Here is a 22,444-nt window from a genome sequence, read left to right as displayed (position 1 = left end):
CATTTGGCCATGATTTACACATTTCTCACTTTATGATGCTTCTGTTGAGATCTTTGGATGTGACTTGCAGAAGTCCTGAGCATTACAGCTGCAGCTGAAGCCAATGCTTTTAAAGTGAAGTTGTATATAAAGCCAAATACAGCGGAAAAAAAAAACACACGTGGGAAAAAAGATAAATCAGGATCTAGATGTATACCCAAATTTACAAATACCCCCAATATTAAATGATTCATTGCCTTCATTTCACAATTGTAAAACGGGAATAAAAATATTCTTTGTTTCAAGAGGACAGACTCAATGAACAATTGATAACCATTCTGATACTGCAATTAATGATCGGAAATCAACTGGTATACAATTACAGGTCAAAAATCCTAAAAAAATAAAATAAAATATTAGAACTACACATAGAAATATTAGGGTAAAATTCTGAATAAGCAGATCTCCAGTACAGGCCATCCCTTGCAGTAAATTTGTAAACTGAAATAATATATCTGCAAGCCTTTATTTCAGGTCTACTTTGTAATTCTCACATTTCAGTCAGCACTCCAGAGGTGTTTTCACAATACATAAATATTCAGTGCTCCTGGGAATCTGGAGAGGTCTCAGTTGACTGGAAGCTGGCAAACTTTGTTGCAACCTTCAAGAAATGCAACAGGGATGACCCCGGCAGCTACAGGCCTGTCAGTCTCACTTCTGTGCCTGGCAAAATTATGGGGAAGATTATTCTGTGAGTTATTGAAAAACACCTCAAAGACAATGCTGTCATTGGTCTCAAACAGCATGGGTTCATGAGGAGAATGTCTTGTTTGATCAACTTAATTTCTCTCTATGACAAGGTTACCCACCTAGTTGACCAAGGGAAGTCAGTTGATATGATCTTTTTGGATTTCAGTAACACCTTTGGTACTGTTTCTCACAGTATCCTGCTGGACAAGATGTCCAGCACACAGCTGGGTAAACACACAGTGCAGTGGGTGAGCAATTGGCTGATGGGCCGGGCTCAAAGGGTTCTAGTAAATGGGGTCATGTTGGGCTGGTGATCAGACACTACCGGGTTCTGCAGGGTCTTAGGCCAGTGCTCTTCAATGTCTTCATAAATGACTTGGATGAAGGACTTGAGGGAATGACCAATGACACAAAATGGGAGGAGCTGTTGACACTCTCAAGGGAAGAGAGGCCCTGCAAAGGGATCTGGACAAATTGGAGAACTGGGCAATCACCAACCGCACAAAGTTCAACAACAGCAAGTGCTGGATTTTGCACCTGGGACATAGCAACCTTGTGTCGAGATGCTGGAAAGCAGCTCCACAGAGAAGGATCTGGGGTTCTGGTCGATGGCAAGCTGACCATGAGCCAACAGTGTGTCCTGGCAGCCAAGAGGGCAACCGTGTCCTGGGTGCATCCAGCACAGCATCGCCAGCCAGGCGGGGAGGCGACTGTCCCGCTCTGCTCTGCACTGGTGCGGCCTCACCTGGAGCACTGGGTGCAGGTCTGGGTACCACAGGATAAAAAGGATATAAAGCTACTGGTTAGTGTCCAGAAGAGGGCTATGGAGTTGGCGATGGCTTCAGAGAGGAAGCCACATGAGGAGCAGCTAAAGTCACTTGGTTTGTTCAGCCTGGAGAAGACTGAGGGGAGACCTCATCGTGGCTACAGCTTCCTCACAAGGGGAGAAGGAGGGGCAGGTGCTGATCTCTTCTCTCTGGAAACCAACGGTAGAACCCAAGGGAAAGGCAAGAAGATGTGCCAGGTTGGACATTAGGAAAAGGTTCTTCACCCAGAGGGTGCTGGAGTACTGGAACAGGCTGCCCAGGGAGCTGTCACAGCCCCAGGCCTGACAGTGTTCAAGAAGAGACTGGACAACACCCTCAGACACATGGTGTGAACTGTGGGGTTGTCATATGCAGGGACAGGAGCTGGACTCGATGATCCTTGTGGGTCCGTTCCAACTCAGGACATTCTATGATTCAATGATTTAGAGGCTTCTTCAACATCCTTATGAATATGCTATTTGTTTATTTGTCTCAGTTACTAAATTCTGATTCCAGTGAATTAAGTTTCTGAAGGAAATCTCTAAAGCTAAATCATATCTTCACCTACGTGTTACCCTATGAAGGGCTAGAGTTGAAGCTTTCAAACCAGATTACAGACATTATTCACATCAGCTGTTACAAGTTTTAAACTATTTATCCATGTATTAATAACAGAATTGCAGAATGGCTGAGGTTGGCAGGGGCCTCTGGAGCTCATCTGATCCAACCCCGCTCCCCGCTCAAGCAGGGCCACCCAGAGTCGCTTGCCCAGATCCATGTTCAATACACAAAAATCTTTACCTATGAGCCTACTTACAGTAGCAAACACCTATTTTTATACATTTAAACAAACAAACAAACAAAAAAGGAAGATATCTAAGTCTTCTAAACTGGCAAAAAACCACTTAATTCCTGGAGGAGATGTGGTGAAGAGGAATGGAGAAATCTGCTTTGTAAGGATACAGATTAGGTAAAATGAGAGAGACTATTCAGTTCCACTTGTTTAGAATAATAAACCTTCTCAATAATAAGTCATATTGTAGTCAATAGTATAACCCCCAGAGTAGGTATGTATATACGTTTATTTGAAAAGGAAATAGTATAAATCAGTTAGTGAGGTCTTATGGGAGCTGCTTCAGAGTGTAGACCGATCTGTTTATTAGCTGGGAACAGTTTAGGAAGTTATTGATCCCAGTTGTTTATGGCTGAACCTCATACAAAGGCTTATGCCTCTTCTCCTCATCAGCTTTGCAGGTTGGGTGACCTTCAAAATAACAGAGTTACCTTGGTACTCAGAACCTATTGTCCCTGTAAAAAAAAACAAACAAAAAAAACCCAACAACAACAACCTCAACAAGCAAACAAACAAAATCCCAAAACAAAACAACAAAAAAACCCAAACAAACACCCCCGTCACCCCCACTTTTAAACTGTGACAATTTGCTGCGTTTGTTTAATATTTGAGTGTTTGGGGATATACCCAGCATGTTAACCAGAAAACGTAAAATAACAGCTGTGAAAAAGAAAAAAAAAAAGAGAGATTACAATTTCATGTATTAATGTTCCAAAAATCCCCTACATTCAACAACTGAGAAGAAACAGTTTCTGCTCATTTTAAAATAAACCATTCACCTGTGTCTTCTGGCAAGAATATGTCTTAGTACTAACATACCCTGTACAATGAACTGCAGTCATTCAAATTTTACCACCACCTGTATTGATTTCACTCCCCTTGTTATTTCCCAGATGCTCAACAAAAGAAACCCCTAAAACTGTATTTTCTTCTCCAATATAACTAGCAATTACACGTCTTTTGGATGGTCAATCCCAGCGCTCTACCACAACTGTGAATAAAGCTGCCAACAACCCACTGAGACACATACATGCTTACACACCTCAAATGAATGAATGTTTGCATGTACAAAACTTACACCTGCTAGCCCAAAAGATAAACCTTGAAGTTACCCGTTTGTCTTGCCATTTTTATGCTCAAACCACTATCTTGCCAAGATTATAACAGTAAAATTAACTACCCAAATTAAGACATTTTAGTACAGGCAGGCAGATGCAGCGACTATTCAGATGATGCCAGGACCTGTAGGGAATGGCTGACTGTCTAAATGATTGCTACAAAAAGGGTAATGGGCCCTAAGCGTTATCAGTACAAAAGCACAAGGCGATATCCCAGTCCTGTATATCCGTAATGCTGCAAGATGAACTCACGTAGAAAACATTTGCAGCAGACACTAAGTATCCCGAGATATAACTGATTAAAGTCTACATGAATGCAAGACGTGTCATGTGTGAAGTACATCTAGATAATAAATTGCTTAATAAAGTGTCAAAGAGCACATAAAAAAAATTAAAGTTAATTAAATGCCTTTTATCCAAAGATAACCAAAACCTGGAAAAGCTGCTGACCATATGGCAAGACCCGAGCAAGAATTAACTAAACAAAATGGAAAATAAATTACTAGCAGACTGTGTGTGTAACAGATTAAGATGGAGAGAAGTGGTCCTGAGTTTGACTGAAAACAGGGCAAAGAGGAAAGGAAAAAGGGAAGGGAAGAGAGAAGGGAAGAGGAAAGGGAAAGGGAAAGGGAAAGGGAAAGGGGAAGGGGAAGGGGAAGGGGAAGGGGAAGGGGAAGGGGAAGGGGAAGGGGAAGGGGAAGGGAAGCGAAGCGAAGCGAAGCGAAGCGAAGCGAAGAGAAGAGAAGAGAAGAGAAGAGAAAAAAGAAAAGAAAAGAAAAGAAAAGAAAAGAAAAGAAAAGAAAAGAAAAGAAAAGAAAAGAAAAGAAAAGAAAAGAAAAGAAAAGAAAAGAAAAGAAAAGAAAAGAAAAGAAAAGAAAAGAAAAGAAAAGAAAAGAAAAGAAAAGAAAAGAAAAGAAAAGAAAAGAAACATCACATAAAACCAGCTAGGGAGATCACAAAGCAACCCTGACTCAGAATCAGCATTTGCCTTTGCAACACTGGTACCCACAGGCGCGCAAGGTGCAGTTCTGGAATCTCCCACCCACACCTGGGAGCAACGTTGGCTCCTGCTGCTTCCAGCCCACACTCCCTCTGAAAAAGCTGTCATCCAGCAAAGCCCGCGTTCATTTTACAAAACTTCAAAGGTAAGTAGGCCATTTAATATCTAACACACTCTTACTCCAACACCACAGTTTGGTGTTTAGTAGAGGAAAGGGTGTGGGTGGTTCTTTTATTATTATTCTATTTAACAAAAGCACAGGTTCTGATCTTACATCTACCTCATCTCCGTATTTAGACTACTCAAAAAAATTGAACACCTCTAGCTAGATTAATCCTTTATAAACTTATTAATGTTAATAAAAACTCATCATCATTTGGTCTTGACATCCCTGTTCAAGAGCTGACAAGATTCAGATAAATAAAGTGCTTGGGTTTTGCTCTTGAAAAACCCCTAGATGTCACATCTTGGAAAATATTTAAGAGAAGTATCACAATCTGAATAACAAAGCAGAGGAAAGGCTACAAAAATGAAGCATTCTCTCTGTTAGAAGCACACATCAAATGACGAGTAAGAAACAGATGTGGCTTACATCTTACAGAAAAGTGTAAAGGAAGAATAAAAAAGTCAACAGGCATCTAATTAGTTTCTCCTCTGAGTAAAACAATCAAATGTGGAGAAACTAAAAGGTGCGGATGAAAAGATGAGCTGCTGTCGTCAGCTCAGCTGTAACTCTTGGTCCTGTGGTGGCTGACCTTGCACGCTTCATTGCTTAGTTCCTAGACTACCAGCCCTTATCTCAAAGATAAGTTAAAATGCCCAAGGACAAATAAACTGTCTAAGAACCAGTGCTTCAAGCTAAACTGGATGCTCTGATGGAAAACACATCTCAAGTTGAAGCATCAGGCAAAGATAGCAATCTCCTAAAGGTAGAAGTCAGCATGATATTACAAGAACTCTAATATGACTAAAAAAAAACCCAAAACAACAACAAAAAACCCAAACAAAACAAAAAGCAACAAACAAACAAAAAAACTCAATACATCACACAAAATTTGATTATATGAAAGCTTACAAAGTTCTGCTTCAGCCATAATGTGTATACATACACACCCCCAATGCACAATTCTTCATACCAACTTCAAAAAACAATCTAGGGCTGGGAAACAAAACAATAATGTTATCTAAATACCTATAGTTTATTCAGTCATCCAAACACATTATGAGACTGTGATTACATACATGACCACCTATTTTTTACAGGACCCGGCCATATTGACTGTACCAACCACATGTAAACTAAACATTCATTCCAGGTCAGCTGGTTTGTTATTATTGACTTAAATCATAAAATACATTCCTGAATGGAACCATGACTATATTAATCACTAGCTATAGCCATACCAAGACCACAGCCCTAACGCTTGGTAATAGGTTCACATTCTCCTCATAATTTAGTTCCATTTTTCCACTTGTATATTCTAAATAGCACAGAAAATCCCCTCACATACAAAGCTTTACACTTTAAAGGAGTGATGGAACATACTGTAGCAAAATAAAAGGGAAACTATACACCTTGATCTCACATTTAGCTACAGAGAATAGCTACTCATAAGTGCCTCACTTCTGTATCTTTCCCTTCATCAAGAGCAGTATGGCAAGGGCTGAACTTCATTCAAGTAAATCCCCTTTTCCAGCACCATAAAGTCCTTAGAAAACAGAACTTGTCCTTGTGTGCACTCAGACTGTGTACATTCTTTCAAGATTCTCATCACTATCTGGACAGAGAAGCCAAACTGAAACAGAATTAGTCAAAATGTCAAAAGCATTGTTAATCTTCTCAGGAGAACTAGGTTCTTAAAAATAAAATCGAGACCCATTTACAGCCACTTGGCAAAATATAAAATAAATAAATTCACAGCCTAATTTTGCATCTTTGTCATCATTTGTCCCAAGATTTCTTGCATTGTTTGCTTCTTGTATTGACTTTGTATGATTTGATTTGTTGTTTTACACTAAGCTGAAATAATAGTAAGACTGGTAAAATTGAAACAAAATACAAATATGCACAGAAAATTTTAAGAAACTAAGGAGAAAAAATGTGATGTGGTACAAATATGGAATTAAATAATACAGCAGTCTGTTACTGAGGCTAGAGTATTTGGAGTCTAGTTATGCAGTCTCTGCCAGATTACTATGTATCAATCCTCAGTTGATGTAGCATCTGCACAAGTGTATTGAACTGTAAGAGAGACTCCAGAAACTATTTGCCTTACCAAGGAAAACTCCCTTGGAAAAGGTGTGTGGCATTACTCTTACCACATGGACTCCATCTAAATTAACATCTAGAAAACCATATCTGATCAGTGCTAGGCAATCATTAAAATTAGGCTTTTCCAAACAAGCATAATAGCTTTGACGTAATTACATATGTGCTAGGCTACAGAATGCAACTAACATGTGTATGTTTGCATTTCATTACAATATTCAGTACCACACACACCAAGGGAATTCTGTGATAACCACAGAAGTTTTTTTTTAAATTGCGTAGATTAGATTTGGTTTGTCAAACAAGAAGCAGAAAACAACTGTGAATGGTAAAATGATCAAATGAAGCAAGTCCAATGAATCCCACCCCGGGACTATCCAACTGCTGGGAAAGCAGAAAAGTCAGCACAGTCCTTTCCAAACGTCTGTAGGAAACAGAGGTTTGCATCGGCTGTGCTTCCACTGAAAAATAAACTTTCTGTATCTTACAGACATGAGGATGAGTCTCCAGCAGCTGACAATACCTTGAGGGAACCATTTAAGCCATACACATGTTTGGCCTCCTCCTGCTCCGTACGAACAACCAAGCTCCCTCCACCTGTGTTTACACGCGGGCTGGTGGGAACGCAGCTGTCCGCTGCACGCTGCCATAGGTGCCTTAGCAGAGGGCTCCTGCAGGGAACGCCAGCGACAATCCTCATCGCCCGCAGCTGCAAGGCTTCTGGCTTCACGGGGTTTCTTTCTGTTTTTTTTTCTCCAACTCCTGGCTTCTCAGCCTATTGAGCAGAAGCCATATTCTTATCTTCAGTGACCCCTCTAACAGCAGAGACTAGTGAGCACACAGGACAAATCAAAAAAAAAACCTAACTGGAAACAGATGTTATATTTTGTACCTACAGGAAGGATACAAATAAATGCAAAGGAAAAAAAAAAAGTATTTATTTGGAAAGCAGAGACAAAGAGGCATCACAGGCCTAGCAATACATAAGCAAACTAAATAGCTAGCTGTCTAGAATACTGATATGGCCTTCGTACCTCCTCCATTTAATGACACTTGCTATTATTGATAATTAATTCTTACATTAAAATTATCAGACACAAACAGGTGCGAAGCGGCACCAGAGCTCTCAGGGTAGGATCAATCACTGGATTAGTGCTTCCAAGTCTCTGCATCACTGCAGACAGTAAGCAGTGGGAAGGTCAGGCTCTCCCATACACAGGCACGTACATTAAGTTACACCGGAAACTTGAGCCTCCTCTGGTGTGAAATACAATATACAGGACAGCACAGGGAGGTTCCTCCTCCTTTCAAAAGATGGTCATGGTAAAGGGTAACGCGCAGGCAACACTTTTCAGTGAGATGAAGGAAAAGTGTAGGGATGGGGGATACTGGTCTCACTCACCACAAAACTTCTTCCTTTTAATCAGCTGACCAGGGAGGTAAAGACAGGGGAGAGAAGTCTGAAAGGAGTCAGAGGAAAGTTTCAAACTCATAGAAAAGGGTGTGGATGGAGTTTTCCCTCTTCTTCCCTTCCTTCTCCATGCCACACACCCTTCAGAGCAGCATATCTTAACAAACATATCTTAAACCCAAACATATTTAGGAATAGCTTTTCCCTACAACAGGTTGGGGCAATGCAAACAAAGCCTCATGGAGATACATTTTTAAAGTGTTAAAAGTAAGGCTTAAAGGTCAAAAGGAATACAAGGGTAGTCTAGGGAAAAAAAAATCAAACACAAGGAATGGAAATGACAGAGGGGAAATAAGTCTCTGAAAACAGCAGGAGAAAGAACAGAATCTTAACACTAAAAGCAACTATGTACATGTTAAAAAAAAAAAGAGAGAGAGCTTTTAAAAGTAAAAAAGAGACAGTAGAATAACTTAGGTATTATCACCATAGATAGCATGGAAGTAAATCCCCAGAATGAAACAGAAGAGGAAATAGAGAAATCTAGTCACCTTTTGTGCTTTTTGTGAGTATAACCCTGTTTCCACTGAAAATCAGTGGCAAATCCTCCATTAACTTCAACAGAATGGGAAAAAAAAAAAAAAAAAAAAAGCTTTAACAACTGCCTTGATATGAGAAGAGCAAAGGCTCTGACTGGATCAGTCTCAAGCAGTGAGCAAACCAAAAGCCACTGCAGGACACTTTCCTGAGTGAGCCTCTACATTTTCTGAAGAAAAGCGAAACTCTGAAACATCCTCACTACATAAATGCTTCTTTTACTCCCACAGATCTAATTTCTCTAGAATAATAAACTCCTTTTTGATGTTCTATTAAATCATCCGATATTTTTGCTGTCCAAGTAAAAAAAATAATTTCGGGTCAAGAGAATAAAAAGTATGTTAGTAAAAATAATACAGAGGGTGTACCAGTTAGTTTCCCCTCAAGTGAGAGATTTTAGTAGTGTCACATGAAAATAACTATTTTAACATCACCTGATCATTATATTTGCCTATCTAGTTCACATATTATACAATGACACTCACACAATGTGAAATGCAATGTAAATGTTTAAATGATATGGATACTTTACCTGTTACTGTATTACGCTAATTGGATGAAGTCGTTATTAAAAAAAAATAAAATTGTATGTTTTATTTTCAAAATTCAGGTAAGTCTTGTCTGTTGCTTTGAAGTTTCAGATATACCCTCAATTTTTGTGTCTCGAACTTGACACTCAATGTCAACAGGAAAGTTTCTTTTAGCAACAGAATATATTTTTAAAGCATATTATAACATTATAATAACTCCTGTAAAATTGAGCAGCACAGCAAAATGTCATGCCAAGTGTAAGCTTTCTTTGCCCAGCTGCATTTGTTGATTGTGGCAGATTCTCCCAAAAGCTTCATAATCTGCATCAGATGAAATACAAAATGTCCCAATAGATACATATTTTCTCTGAACAACTCCTTTCCTGGCAATTTGCGTTGTGTTTGGGAAATGAAGAGTGTCAGGCTGAAAAGAAAAAAGTCTTTCCAGTGCAAACCATGGTTGGGAGAATGATTGAACCAGTTCTGGGGATCTTCCCGCGCTGCTGGTTTCTTTGAGAGCACACAGGAAGAACACCCAGCACACAGCAGCTGCCAGGGAGAAATGAATGAACGTAGGGATTTCCTGAGAAAATACTTAACTCTTGAGAATTCAAGCCATTTTCCTTCCTCAAAAGGGAAAGAGAAATTGCTGTCAAGTGACAACACTTTTTCATTGTTTCATTTTAGACATCAAGTTTGTTGTGCTCTTCAATACATCCTGTACACTCATACTATCTTGCTTATTGTTTGAAGGCTTGGGCTCTTGTTATTTAATTCTGGAGATGTGCTGATTCCTTCAGTATCTGCTGAAGGGGAGAGAAAAGATTATTCTCAATCCCACTCTTACATTTTATGGATTTCTTTAATAAAGAGTGCCTAGGAGAGTCACTGCTGGAAGAGAAACTGCCTGGAACAATACAGTTTTCTTTCCTTTTCATTAGTTGATCCATGATGCTTCGGAAAATGTTGAGAAAAAAGGTAGCAAGCTGGAGACTTTTGTTGGAATGTACAATACTGATCATTACTTTTACAGTATGTACATAAATTTAAATACACAAATGCTTTTGGACCTTAACCAAGAGATACGGGCACACAGCCAGTCAGATCAGATGAACTGTGGTGGAGGAAAAGGTGAAGTGGATTTAGGGACACGACAAGATTCCAGACTACCTGAAAAGTGACAGCCATGGGAACGCCACGGCTCTCCGAGCTCACCTCCAGTAGCTTCAGGAGAAGAGGGCTATCAGGGGCACCACAGGCTTCCTCGCTTCCTCCTCACCCAGCTCCTGGGTGTCACCCTTCTGCCCAGACAGCCACCATGAGAAGGGCATCCAGCGAGTCACCTGCACTCACAGCCCCATGCACACACCACCCCACAGCCTTAGAGCTCAAGATATGAAAGCACTGAAGCCACCCAGTGCAACACTGCAACACAGAATTAAAAGTGTGAATTCTCTTCCTGGTGTTCAAATGCTAACTAGGAATGATTTTTCTCCCTGAAGAACACCAGGCAGGAAAATTATGTTTCTGATAGTTAATGATTAATGTTAACACTGAGACCACATATATAACATCATGAATAATATAAATAGAAAAATCTGTTAAAAAAATGTATCTACTTAGAAAGTAGTGTAACATATAATTTAAGAAGAAGAACTGTGTTTTATAACCTAATAAGCACAGGCTGAATTAACTTGCAGCTGTCAAGTGAAAATTTGCTTTTATTAAATGCTCCGTACTACACTTCCGTGTAAGCATAGTGGAGTTACTTAAATTATTCACTGGAAATGGTACTTTTTTCAAATCTAGCTTGTCTATAAACAGATACTGAATTCTACAGAACAACTCTGAATGTCTGCAGTCCATAACTATTTATCATGTAGTTTAAAGCGGTTGTTCTGTAAGTGCAGCCCAAAGACCACTTGCAGCTTGCAAAGCCTTTGTACACTCTGACCTCAAAGTGACCTTTTAATAGTTTCATCTACATGAAGATAAAGTTTCACTGACCTGCAGGTGAATCTTGCGATGCAGCCCATGCACTATTATTAACAACCTGCACCTGCAACACACAGTTGACGGTTGACATGCCTCATGGTACACTGCAAATCACATAGGATCACTTCTTGCTGCCAAAGCTATGAAACTACTGAGTGGTCTGGCTGTAAAAATGCTGATAAAACATCATCTTCCTTGGAAATCTGTGATTTGTCAAACATTTAGGGATGCCGGACACATCCAGGATCATCCTTCTGAAACCCTAACAGCCAGGCTGTCCAGCTCACGAGCTCCACTGCCTGCTAACCCCATAACAAACTTCTGAAAAACTCAGGTGGAGGTGAAAAAATAGTGTATTTGTGGTTGGAATTTCTCAGCCACAAACATACTGGGACTAAAATCCCTTCAAGCCTCACAGATACTTTCTCTAATACCCCACACTTACCCAAGCATACCAAACTGACTTGAGTGCTTTGAAATCCCAATGTATTTTCTTTAATCATCTGGATTGATGTAAGAGTAACAACACCCTTTCTATACATCTTCTGATTATGCAGATATACAGCCAAGTGCATGGCATGATGAGCTGACACTGGTCTAAGCATTTAAAATTGTTCTTTTTAAAAGTCTTGTATTTAAAGTATGACCAATTACACTAGTTGTTTCAATTTAGACACCTTATGGGGCAGAACCTCAGGGAAACAAACAGCATTTTCTTTTCCTTTCTCAGGAAACTCCTATGGACAAGCAGTACCTGGAAGTCTGATGCTTTACAATGGTGTTCTCCAGTTCCTTGCCATCTTTTTGCACTTGCCTGGGTTCTGCCATCTTTCCACTAACTCTTAAGTCTTTCTACTAAATAACACTGAAATATCCAAAGAGCAAAAGGTACTAATCTATATGGGAAAGGGTTAAAGGAATCCATCAGTGATTGTCACTGAGGAGTACCATACAAAGATTTACATGACTGAAACCTAATTTTAGGCACTGAAAAACAGTTATGTTTCTAAAATCATAAATTGCAGCTGCACTTATTATTCTAAGTAGCTCTGCTAAAGTTTTCTCATGGGTATGCCTATTCACATTGCATTTCTGGCAAGACTGAAATGTTAGCATTCTCTCAAACACTGGAGCACACCATTTCTGTTTTCCTAGATTGTTAGCATTTCAAACTAAGTGAAGGATGAGGGGAAAAAACAAACCAACCAACCAACCAAAACACATAGTTTTGTGGAGTTACAGCCCTGGATGGTCTCTCAGAGGAACCCAGCAGCCAAGGATTCTGGACTCCAGGTGCTGGCTGCATCTGGACAGTGTTGAATCCCTGCTCAAGCTCTTTGGGCTTGAGCACAAACGTAGATCCTTTTAATGCCCTTTCTGGAGATATGGAGTGTGCCCTCAAGCTGCCTGGTCCCTTCACAGTCTTTCTGGCTGTCCCATGTCCCCCAGCAGCAACCACAGCCTTCTCAGAGCTGGTAGCTGGGAGCCGTGAAAGATGTTGGTTCCTTCTTTGGAGACTGCAGGGAGAGAAACTCAGAGAGAGATGCAGATCTTCTTTAAAGAACAATCACAGTCTACTCCCTGAAAAGGCGCAAGCAATACACAGATTATAGAAGAATGGCTAAAACCTGCCTTAAGTCCCATCTGTGAGCTCACTCTTTCCAAACCTCAGACTTTTGAATCCCAGGACCTGATTTCTAATGTTCGTGTTGTTCTTGATGATGAAGCACTGTTACTACAGAAAAAACCTTGTACTTTCATGAAATTTCAGCTCCTTCGTGCTCTTTTCAGTAGCTTCAATACTGTCATGGTAAGTTGTTACTAATGGAACTTAAAATCCAAATCTTTTGAGCTACAATCAACCTTTTAAAAATATTTACATTTGAAAATATGGTATTCCAAGGTAACGACCTGTATTCTGTCATTCACCTCCCGACAGAGCCTTCCCCTTCAACCTGAAATCTCAACCTAGCAGAAGTTAACAATCAAACACACCACATTTTATTTCATAATAAAAACCCATGGTTATATAATGGATCATTAATCAGCAATAGCAACCCACTGTTATGTAATAATACAACCTCTACTTGTTTTTGGCACATGCAAATTATTGCAGAATCTACTATTGGCTACCTAATCACAGTTTAGAAGAGCTGACTTTTAATGTTGTCTTCTTTACAGTAAACAACGTACAGATGTTACGCTAAATTAAATTGAAAAATATTACCACTGCAGGCAAAAAGGGAGAGAAATTACTATGAGCTACTCAAGATCCAATGGGGACACAAAGCAGAGTGATGAATGGAACTTCAAAATCCCTTCTTTTAGTTAATTCACATTATTACTCTCCCTCATCTGACAAATGTATCCATTGTTGTCCTGTGCACAAATGTCTAGAATCAATCTGGATTTTCCAGAGCTAAATGGTACAATAGTGTCAATATCTCTTGTTGAGGTATATTTTGTGTGCTTCAGTCACCAGCAAACTAATGTGATGAAAACCCAGTAGAAATAAGTAAATCAGAAACTATGTGATTCCTTTCTGTTTCTTATTCATAGAATAAATGTTCTTTTGTGATCACAGTAGATTAAAAATTCAGGAACCGAAGTCAAACCCCATTCTGTTTCACAGAGAGGTTGCAATATTCATATTAGACAGCCAATGCAGAAGTACTGCAGACAGTGACCAGGAAAGCAACATAATAGTGAAACAGTTTAGCAGAAATCACACACCATAGTTACCTACCCAGCTAACGACATATGGGAACGATCTACAAATACCAAACCACAGGTTGGACTTAAAAAGGAAAGATGGAAGAGAACAAAGTTACAGCTTTAGGTTTGCACCATCCCCCTAAATATAGAAACAAAACGAGAGAAAGTATAAGGTGCCTGAAGGAGAGGACAACAGGCAAGTAATCAAAGCTGGCATCACTGGCAGAGCAGAGACAGGAGTTGGCACCTCTCATTTAATAAAACAGATGGAGAAGAATTTTCACCATTTAGCCCTACCCTGCAGGCAAGACCAAAGGATTAGTATTTGATGCAATAAGATGGACACAATAAGAGAGAGGCTCAGGTGACTGATTGGATTTGAAGGGGAAAACAAAGCTGGAGAAAAGGATTAAAGTAATTGGAATGGTTGCACTTACAAGGCACAAGGCATTACTTCTACAGAGAAGAGCCCATTATTACTGTTGGCCATCAACATCAGTCTACATTTAGAAAACAATTCTAAACAACAATAGGAATAATTGGCTCTGACTTCCTAAAAGCAGAAGTCAAAATTTGTGTACCACAAATAAGGGATTTCATCATACAAACAGGTTTATCTCATCACACTTTAATGCCTGACATACATTGTAGTAAAGCTAACACAGCAGGGTGAGGCCATCCTACGTGAAGACAACATTCAATGAAATAACACAGAAATATCCTACCATATGGAAAAGCCACAAGCAAGACTGTGGGAAGTGGAAGAACCAGCAAAAAGGAGAGACCCCCTACCTCCTGAAAAACAATGCAAGCATTCTTGAAAAGAGAAATCATAATATGCTGGAGCAAGCCATATAAGTTTGCTCACATGTTTAAGTAAACAAGGCAAAACAAAATGAGGAATTAGCATGTCCAAATCCATTGCATGCCTGAGGCATAAACCAGAGAGATTGTGGATATTAACAGTTGACTAGCACATTAAGTATATTTTAAAAATGGTACCCATATTTGTCTGCCTGTTTGTTTTACATGACATAAGTAAAAGGTTACATCACACAATAAAACATTTTATTGTATGCATGAGACAGATTCTGAAGCACACAAATCCAGCCAGAGTCCCTATGTAAACCTGTGTTCACTTCTGGAGATCAGCAGTAAACCCTGAAAAGAATACTTCAGATGTTTAACAGCAGATACAATATGTTTCATAAATAAAACTCTAATATATACATGCCAAAACTGTTCTGTATTATTCAGATATTCTGGAATATTTAGATAATTTTAGTAATATCATCAGATTGATAACAATACCAAATAGATTCTGAAAAATTATCTTGAAAAATAAAAGAAGTAGAAACAGTACTCTGTAGGAAGTACAAACTGGAAAACCAGTTATAAGGCATGAAAATAATAAAATTGGATAGGCAGGCTAAATCTAAATGTGAGACCTCTGTACAAGCTGTTTCAGCATTGCCTGGACCAAAATCAAAAAGTAAGCTGCTGTGTAACTTGAAATTCATGGAGTTAATCCTATAATCATCAAGAAACGGAGCCTTTACTGTCTCTCTTTTCTCTCTCCTCTTTTTTTCTTTTTTTTTTTTTTTTTTTTTTATTTTATTTTTTATTTTTTATTTAATATGAAAAGGAGGAGATTAGGTTAGGATTCCCCAAACACCAATTCTGTACCATTCTGGCACAATCATTTTGGAACTATTTAATCTTTTCCAGTTGTCCGGAGCCATATGCTCGTGTGCTCTGGAGATGAACAGTCCAGATAGTCTCCAGTGCTGCACTTATACAGAGAAAACACAGAGAATTACAGAGAAATAAAATGACAGTTCACATATTTTGCAGATCTTATCAGCAGCTGAAAATAAGTACACCATTGTGAAAATAATTTGTTGGCATTATATTACTCAGATCTCTCTCTGTAATCTTTATCTGCATTTTTTGTTGTCAGATTTGCCTTCAACCCTCTACATTTATGGTCACCACATAATAGCGAGACACTCATCAGTGTAATCAAGCAAACTGAATATTGTAAGAACATTAAAACAGAACCTGCAATTGATGGATCAAGACATTACAATCATGTCAGATTGTTCTGAACTTGTTAACAGGGCTTTTGTAGGCACAGCAGCTCACACAGACTCAAGGGGCTGGTGGCATCTAAGAAAGCCGGAGCTGACTAAGGCAAAACAGGAAATCACGGAAAGCTGCTAAAGTTCCCAGTGCTCAACCCACTGCAAGCACAGCTGTAACTCCTTAAAGATCAGTACAAGAAACTCAAGACTTGGCAGTTCTATACGCTGAACATCTTTATATACATGAACCAGTAATTCAAAGGCAGAATAAAACTGTTCCTTTAAATCTAACTCCAGAATATTACCAAATCTAATCAGTGGGTGCTCACGGTACCTGAATAAGACCAGAGTTAACATGCTATTCATGCCATGGGTGGCCATCTAACTGCCAACAAAATGCATGAGTCAGTGATGTTAGGAGAGTGGGTGACCCAGAAGAGAAGAAAAAAAACAACTTGAATGCTACATTGAGAAAGATTTGCCTTGGGAAGATACTGGTGAGGAAGCAAGGACATCAAAAGGACCTTTATCCTTACAGCACCTTTCTAAATAACAGTCTATTGACAAAGATTTTACTAGTTCTTTACCTGCCTCTACCAAATTTAGAGGACACTGCCTGTATAACTAGAAGCTAAAAGGATGAAACTGTTCCCAATTACATGAATGTAGTCGTGAACATGAGTGGCCCAAATCAGGAGGAGGTAGAGGAAGCCCTTACTAGTCTCATCAGGATTTTCCTAACTTTGTCAGAAAACAAAAATGCCAAATGTATGAAATTACCCAGAGGTTTCAGGTGTCACATCAAGCCCTGTCTACTGGAGAAACACAGTTATGCAGTTCAAAGCAAAAAGAGGCAAAAAGTTTGGCAAAAGCCAAAGAGAAACTGGGACTTAAGAAACATCATCTACAGATTGCTCACTATTTTGAAGTTACTTGAAGTTTCACTCCTTAATAACTGCTCAAATAGCAAGAACCCACTGTACAACACAATCACCTCCTGAAGCTCCATTTCTTCTTAGGACATGTAAATTCTCTTGCTGACATCTACAATTTGCCCAAAAGTGCGCACAAGGACTGCACTGCAGAATGCAGTCTGTCATGTTGGCCTTCAGGGAATGTAGGAAGCAAAGTAAAAATTAATGAATCGTCAGTCAAAAACATATATAGACATCCTGGAGGGAAAGCCCCTAAATGCAGAGCTAGAAAATAAATTCTACAGCACACCACCAATTTATACATCTGAGGGCAGCAAGACAACATGCATCGTGCTATGAAACATAACTAGAATCTTCCACGAACTCATCAGAGACTTACAAAACATGGTCTGCTCTTATTTCCTCTCGTTACGCCACAGACAAGGGTTTTATCCTTGTTTCCTGGTCCCTCAGTAGAACAGATGACAATATTGATGTATCCTATTGCCGCAGGAGATTGCCTGAGGGCAGTCTCTCATTGAGAAGCTTCTTGTGAACAGCTCATGCTGCTGTATTAATCCCCTACGTGAAAAGTTTTCACAAATAATCACTGGTACTTCCTGATTTCTTCAGTCATGCTGCAGCACTAGCGTTACATCTCTACAGTCATCACCAGCTTCCTGCTGCCTTTATGCCTCTCGCATTCCCCCAGCCTGTGCAAATGGACACAGAAGACGCTGCCTACTCAGGAGACTATTTGTATAAAAATTTTCCAGTGTCAAAAGTGAGCACGTACAGTATCAAGCAGGGGAGAATGAGGTTCATCAGTTTTCCAGTTCCCTCAGAGATCAATTCTAACCTACCCTGACCACAACTACATTCTCCTCCCTACTGAAATAAAATAACTCTTCAACACACGCATTCACCACTTCACCCTGTGCACATAAAGCTCACATGCCAGGGAGGAAAAAACACACTTTAAAAACACAAGGCAATAATAAGAACAGGTACTGAGCAAAGAAAGTTTCTTGAGTAAATAAATTAAGGCATCACATCATTCCACATAATATAGGCAAACTCTTTATTTTCGATACTTCCAACAAGAGCTAGTTCCCTGGAAGCAGGAGCGGTGGCACTGCTCACAGTAGTATGCACCAGGACCAGAGAACATAACATTACAAGCAATCAAGGAAAATTCCAGATACCAGCTTAGCACTGTCACGTGAAATGGAAAAACAAAAGATAAATATAGAATATTTTTTTCCTCAGGGAATATAGAAATAGTCTACTTTTACACTCAGAGAACTGTCTTGTGTCCCAGACATCCTTTGAAAAACATTATTTCTGGAAACTTAACCCAGTAACTTTCTCCGTTCAAAACAGACATTTCTCACTTTTTTTCCTTGACAAAAAAGCAATCTGGTTTAGCCATTTTTCTGAAAAAGTTTTCAATAATAACAACAACAATAACGCTTGATTTTATGTACATCTCAGCATCAAGGAGGCCTACTTGGCTGACATGCAGTGAATATCCCCAAGTTTGTATTCCTTGACTTACAGAAATCCTTGCCTCTGACCCTGTGCTCCTTCTTGAAATGGCCATTTGATAATCAAGAGCCATAGCCTGCACTGATTAAGTGAATCACTGTTATCACAGAGGGCACATCTCTGGCTCCTCCCATTCTATTACACCATAAACAGTCTAAATCATTATACAGACAACGTGACTTTCTCAAAGGTCTCATGTGGTATGTCCATTTTAGTCTGAATAAAGAATGAGCTTTTGAAATGAACCTCCCAAAATCCTTGCTTGCCTCATCACATAGCAGTCTCCAAGCACCAGCGCTAGATTCCTTTCTGGTGAAACTAAACCAGAAGATGTGCTCAATAAGTGCACCTAGACTGGCCCAATTGCTAACACATGCTCAGTCTCAGCTGTTGCCCCTAAATCTTTATTTTCAGGTTGTTATTTTTTAAGTGATTTTTACTTTAATTATATCATCAGATGGAAAAGCTTCATTGCAACACAAGAATTTTTGTTCTGAAAGATGTAAAAATTATTTGCAATTAGAAGAGGAAAAATTTGGACAACCAGTAAAATGTTTTCCCTGATCTCATAAGAACGAGACACAAGATTATTTCATTAGCCATAAAACAAGGAAGCAGGTTTACTGATGGACTAAAATACATCCCACCCCTGCAGACTTAAGAGCCCAAGGCTAGCTTAATTAGATGGAAAGAAAAAATTGAGAGGACTGAATAGAACTGTAGGAAATTAACTCACATACCACATGCGCTAACAGGACGAAAGCCAGAGTAACCGCAAATTCCTGAACTGACATAGCACTTGGAGAGGGGAACCAAAATTCAGCCAGGGCACTGTCAGCTCAGGCACACTAAGCCTGTACACGAGGCCAGAGATGCTACGTGTCGGCTTCTCTCCAGCTACACATCCTGCGAGCATCAGCCAGGCTGAACGCGGCCGGGTACACCACTGAGGCTGCACAGCTTCAGTAGCCCCGAAAATCACATAACCACCAGGGTGCTATGGACAGACCTAGAAAAGGTGCGTAGGAGTGTTGGGCAAAAAGAAAGAACTCAGACAAAAACTAATTATACAAAACCTCCTTTTTCATTTTGTACATATAAGCCAATTTAATTCTTTTCCTTTCAACAGGTGCCAGAGGTAGTGAACAATCTTAGTTAAACTCAAACGCCTGAGGAAAGCTATTTTTTTTCACTTGAACAGCAATCTGGATGGCCAGTCCCATGCTACAACAGACAGTGTTGACAGTGATGTTGACAGTGATGACAAACCTAACTCCTATTTTGTGCTATCATAGGCTCGCTTGTTTACAGCAATTGCTTTGCTTATTAAATAACCAAAATTAAAGAAGACAGTAAATAGTGAAGTGGTTAGCTGAAGAGCTCCTGAAATTATTTTAGGATGTAGGTTAAGTTTTAGAAATTGGCACACAGGTCAAGATTTTGTGGCTGAAAATAACAACTGGTGGTCCAGGCCATTCAATGGGCAACAGGGGCAGCTTTCTTGGGCCAAGCAACCTATCTCACCCACTTGACTCCCAGCCTATGATACACCAAAGGGAACAGAGATCTGCTTAGCTAGACCACAGAGGGACAGAGATGCTCAGGGACCTGACCTACAGCTAATGATCCAACTGGGCTCAGGTCACCTTGAGTCCCATATTACCAGAGAACATGCTCTCATGCTCACACATAAGTCTTAGCCAGTGCTTACCAGCTGAAATACAATCCCATGGGACACAGCACTGCTCCCCCTCTATGGGGAGCAGAACGAGTCATAGGAAGAAAGACTTGTAAGATGGTAGCAAAAAATTAAGTATACTGGCATTCCTTTTGGAAGGAGGGACAGAACAGGAGGGAAAGAAGCCTTCAGGGCTCATGACACAACCACAGGATACAGTACTTCAATAATAAAATAACAATTATAATGGCCAGACACATCTCTTTGCTATTAAAAAAAAAAAAAACAAAAAAGGCAAAAGAAATCCTACCAAAACTACTGTACCCTCCCAGATTTCAGAAAACCTGGCAGAACAAGCAGTAGTGGAGTGTCTCCGACACTACTGACATGAATAAGCCCTTAATTTCCTTAGACGTGGAGTTCTAGGGGAAGGAAGCCTCATATCTGGAACCTAAGGCAGCAGACCAAGCATTAGGAAGAGGTGACGTGATAAGAAGTCACCGTGCTAGCACCTGAGAGCTGGAAAATGAGACTAACTCACACACATTGCCAGCGAGATTGAGAAGGGACTAGATTGTTTACAAACCAGTGAAGAATAAAATGAAAAACAGGAGAGGAAAATAAAAATGCACTTTGATAGTACAATGTATATACAAAAAGCTATACATTACTACACATGGTAGAGGAAAATAAACCAAGTGAGGTTACAAAAAGTGGAAATTAAGACAAAGGCCCTGAAGAAGGGGAGAGAAAATGAAGGAAATTACTTATTTCAGGTAAGTATCCAACGCTGAATTCAGCCCAAAAAGAGAAGAACTGGACCAAGCCTGTCCTTGTTAACAGTCTCCAGACTGTGTCAAAGTATTTTGGCCTTGTAATGTTCCCTGTTGGATTTCTCATACATTGAAAGGTTGTTCTGCAGCATTTAAAAAAATAATGATTGGGCTCTTGGCATTTATCTCTGAGGACTCTTGAGAATTTTCCTTCTGAGTTCTCAAAAAACACTCAATTTTCTTTCTTTCTAGAGCCCTTAAGTGGGTTATTGTCACAAAGCACAGTGTTAAGACTTTATCTAATCTGTGGTTCTTGAAGAATAGAAGGATTTACTTATGGTTTTAGATTTATAAGAGTGCATTCAGCACAGGATAAATACTGGACCACTTCAATAGCTAAAGGATACCTTTTACCTATAAAATGCTATAAAAACATACAGCTAGGAAGCAGAAAAGCAGACTTACTACAACCCCATTTTTAACCATGCCTTGTAAATGGACTATTTTTGCTGTAAAAGCATCCACTACAAACTGGGAAATATTCATCAGTTTTTTGTACAGAACAGTAAACATATGTATTACTTTAACTTGTACAAGACCATTAATCACAGCACAGTCAAGCTATTAAACAAAATAAGTCAGCATTCAGATTTCTCCGAAAAGCCAAATTGTATGGATACTGTTGACTGATTACCTGAATACGTGTTACTTGAAAAGTTTCATTAAAAATAGTTCTGTTATTCTTAACTCTCCATATCCATGTTAAACTGTTTCCACCACCAAATTGCCAGTGCTTTAGCAAATTGTTACTGGGAAAAAGGCTGTGATAAACACACCACCTGGGGAGAGGGCAGGAAAAATTACCTACCTGTTACAGTGACTTTCTCCTAAGTAAAAAAAACCCCATTCTTACATGATATCTATAAAGCAGCAAGAGAATTATCTGACTGTAATACAACATGGCAACAGTGCCACATGACACAATTGCCACGCAACATCGCAATACCACCCATGCAACTACTGTTATCTCTTCATAAGCCAAGGGAAATGCTGTTGCTTATTATCTCCTATTCTCTTACCATTTCTGTCCTAAATAAATGAGTCCACTCCTTGAAACTCAACAATGGATCTTTCAAGTCCTTCACTGTCACCAATGACTTGTCATGAGCCCTTATATAAACACAACAGTGAGTTTTCCTGAGTATTTGCAAGTTCATCCCTTCTTGTTCTCATTCAGAGTTGGGATGCCCGAGACCCCAAGCAGTTTTATTCACTCCATGGCTATACTACCATACCTTAAAGGAAAATAAGATGCCCACATAATCCCTGTTCAAAAGTTCCCTTTGCACTTTTTACCCTTGACAACGTGGCAGCCACTTGCCATCTCTGGAACAAGGAACAGCCACCAAGCTGCCACCAAGCTGCCA

The 22,444-nt window shown here is 39.6% G+C and overlaps 1 protein-coding gene across 7 annotated transcripts in view; it reads right to left on the bottom strand.

Annotated features, from left to right (window-relative positions):
* The window catches only part of CPQ (carboxypeptidase Q), a 159,327-nt gene that overhangs the window by 96,664 nt on the left and 40,219 nt on the right, over nucleotides 1-22,444 (bottom strand). The window lies entirely within an intron of this gene.

The sequence above is a fragment of the Columba livia genome, chromosome 2 (genome assembly GCF_036013475.1).
Source record: "Columba livia isolate bColLiv1 breed racing homer chromosome 2, bColLiv1.pat.W.v2, whole genome shotgun sequence".
NCBI lineage: Eukaryota > Metazoa > Chordata > Aves > Columbiformes > Columbidae > Columba > Columba livia.
This window is presented reverse-complemented; position numbering and strand designations above follow the sequence as displayed.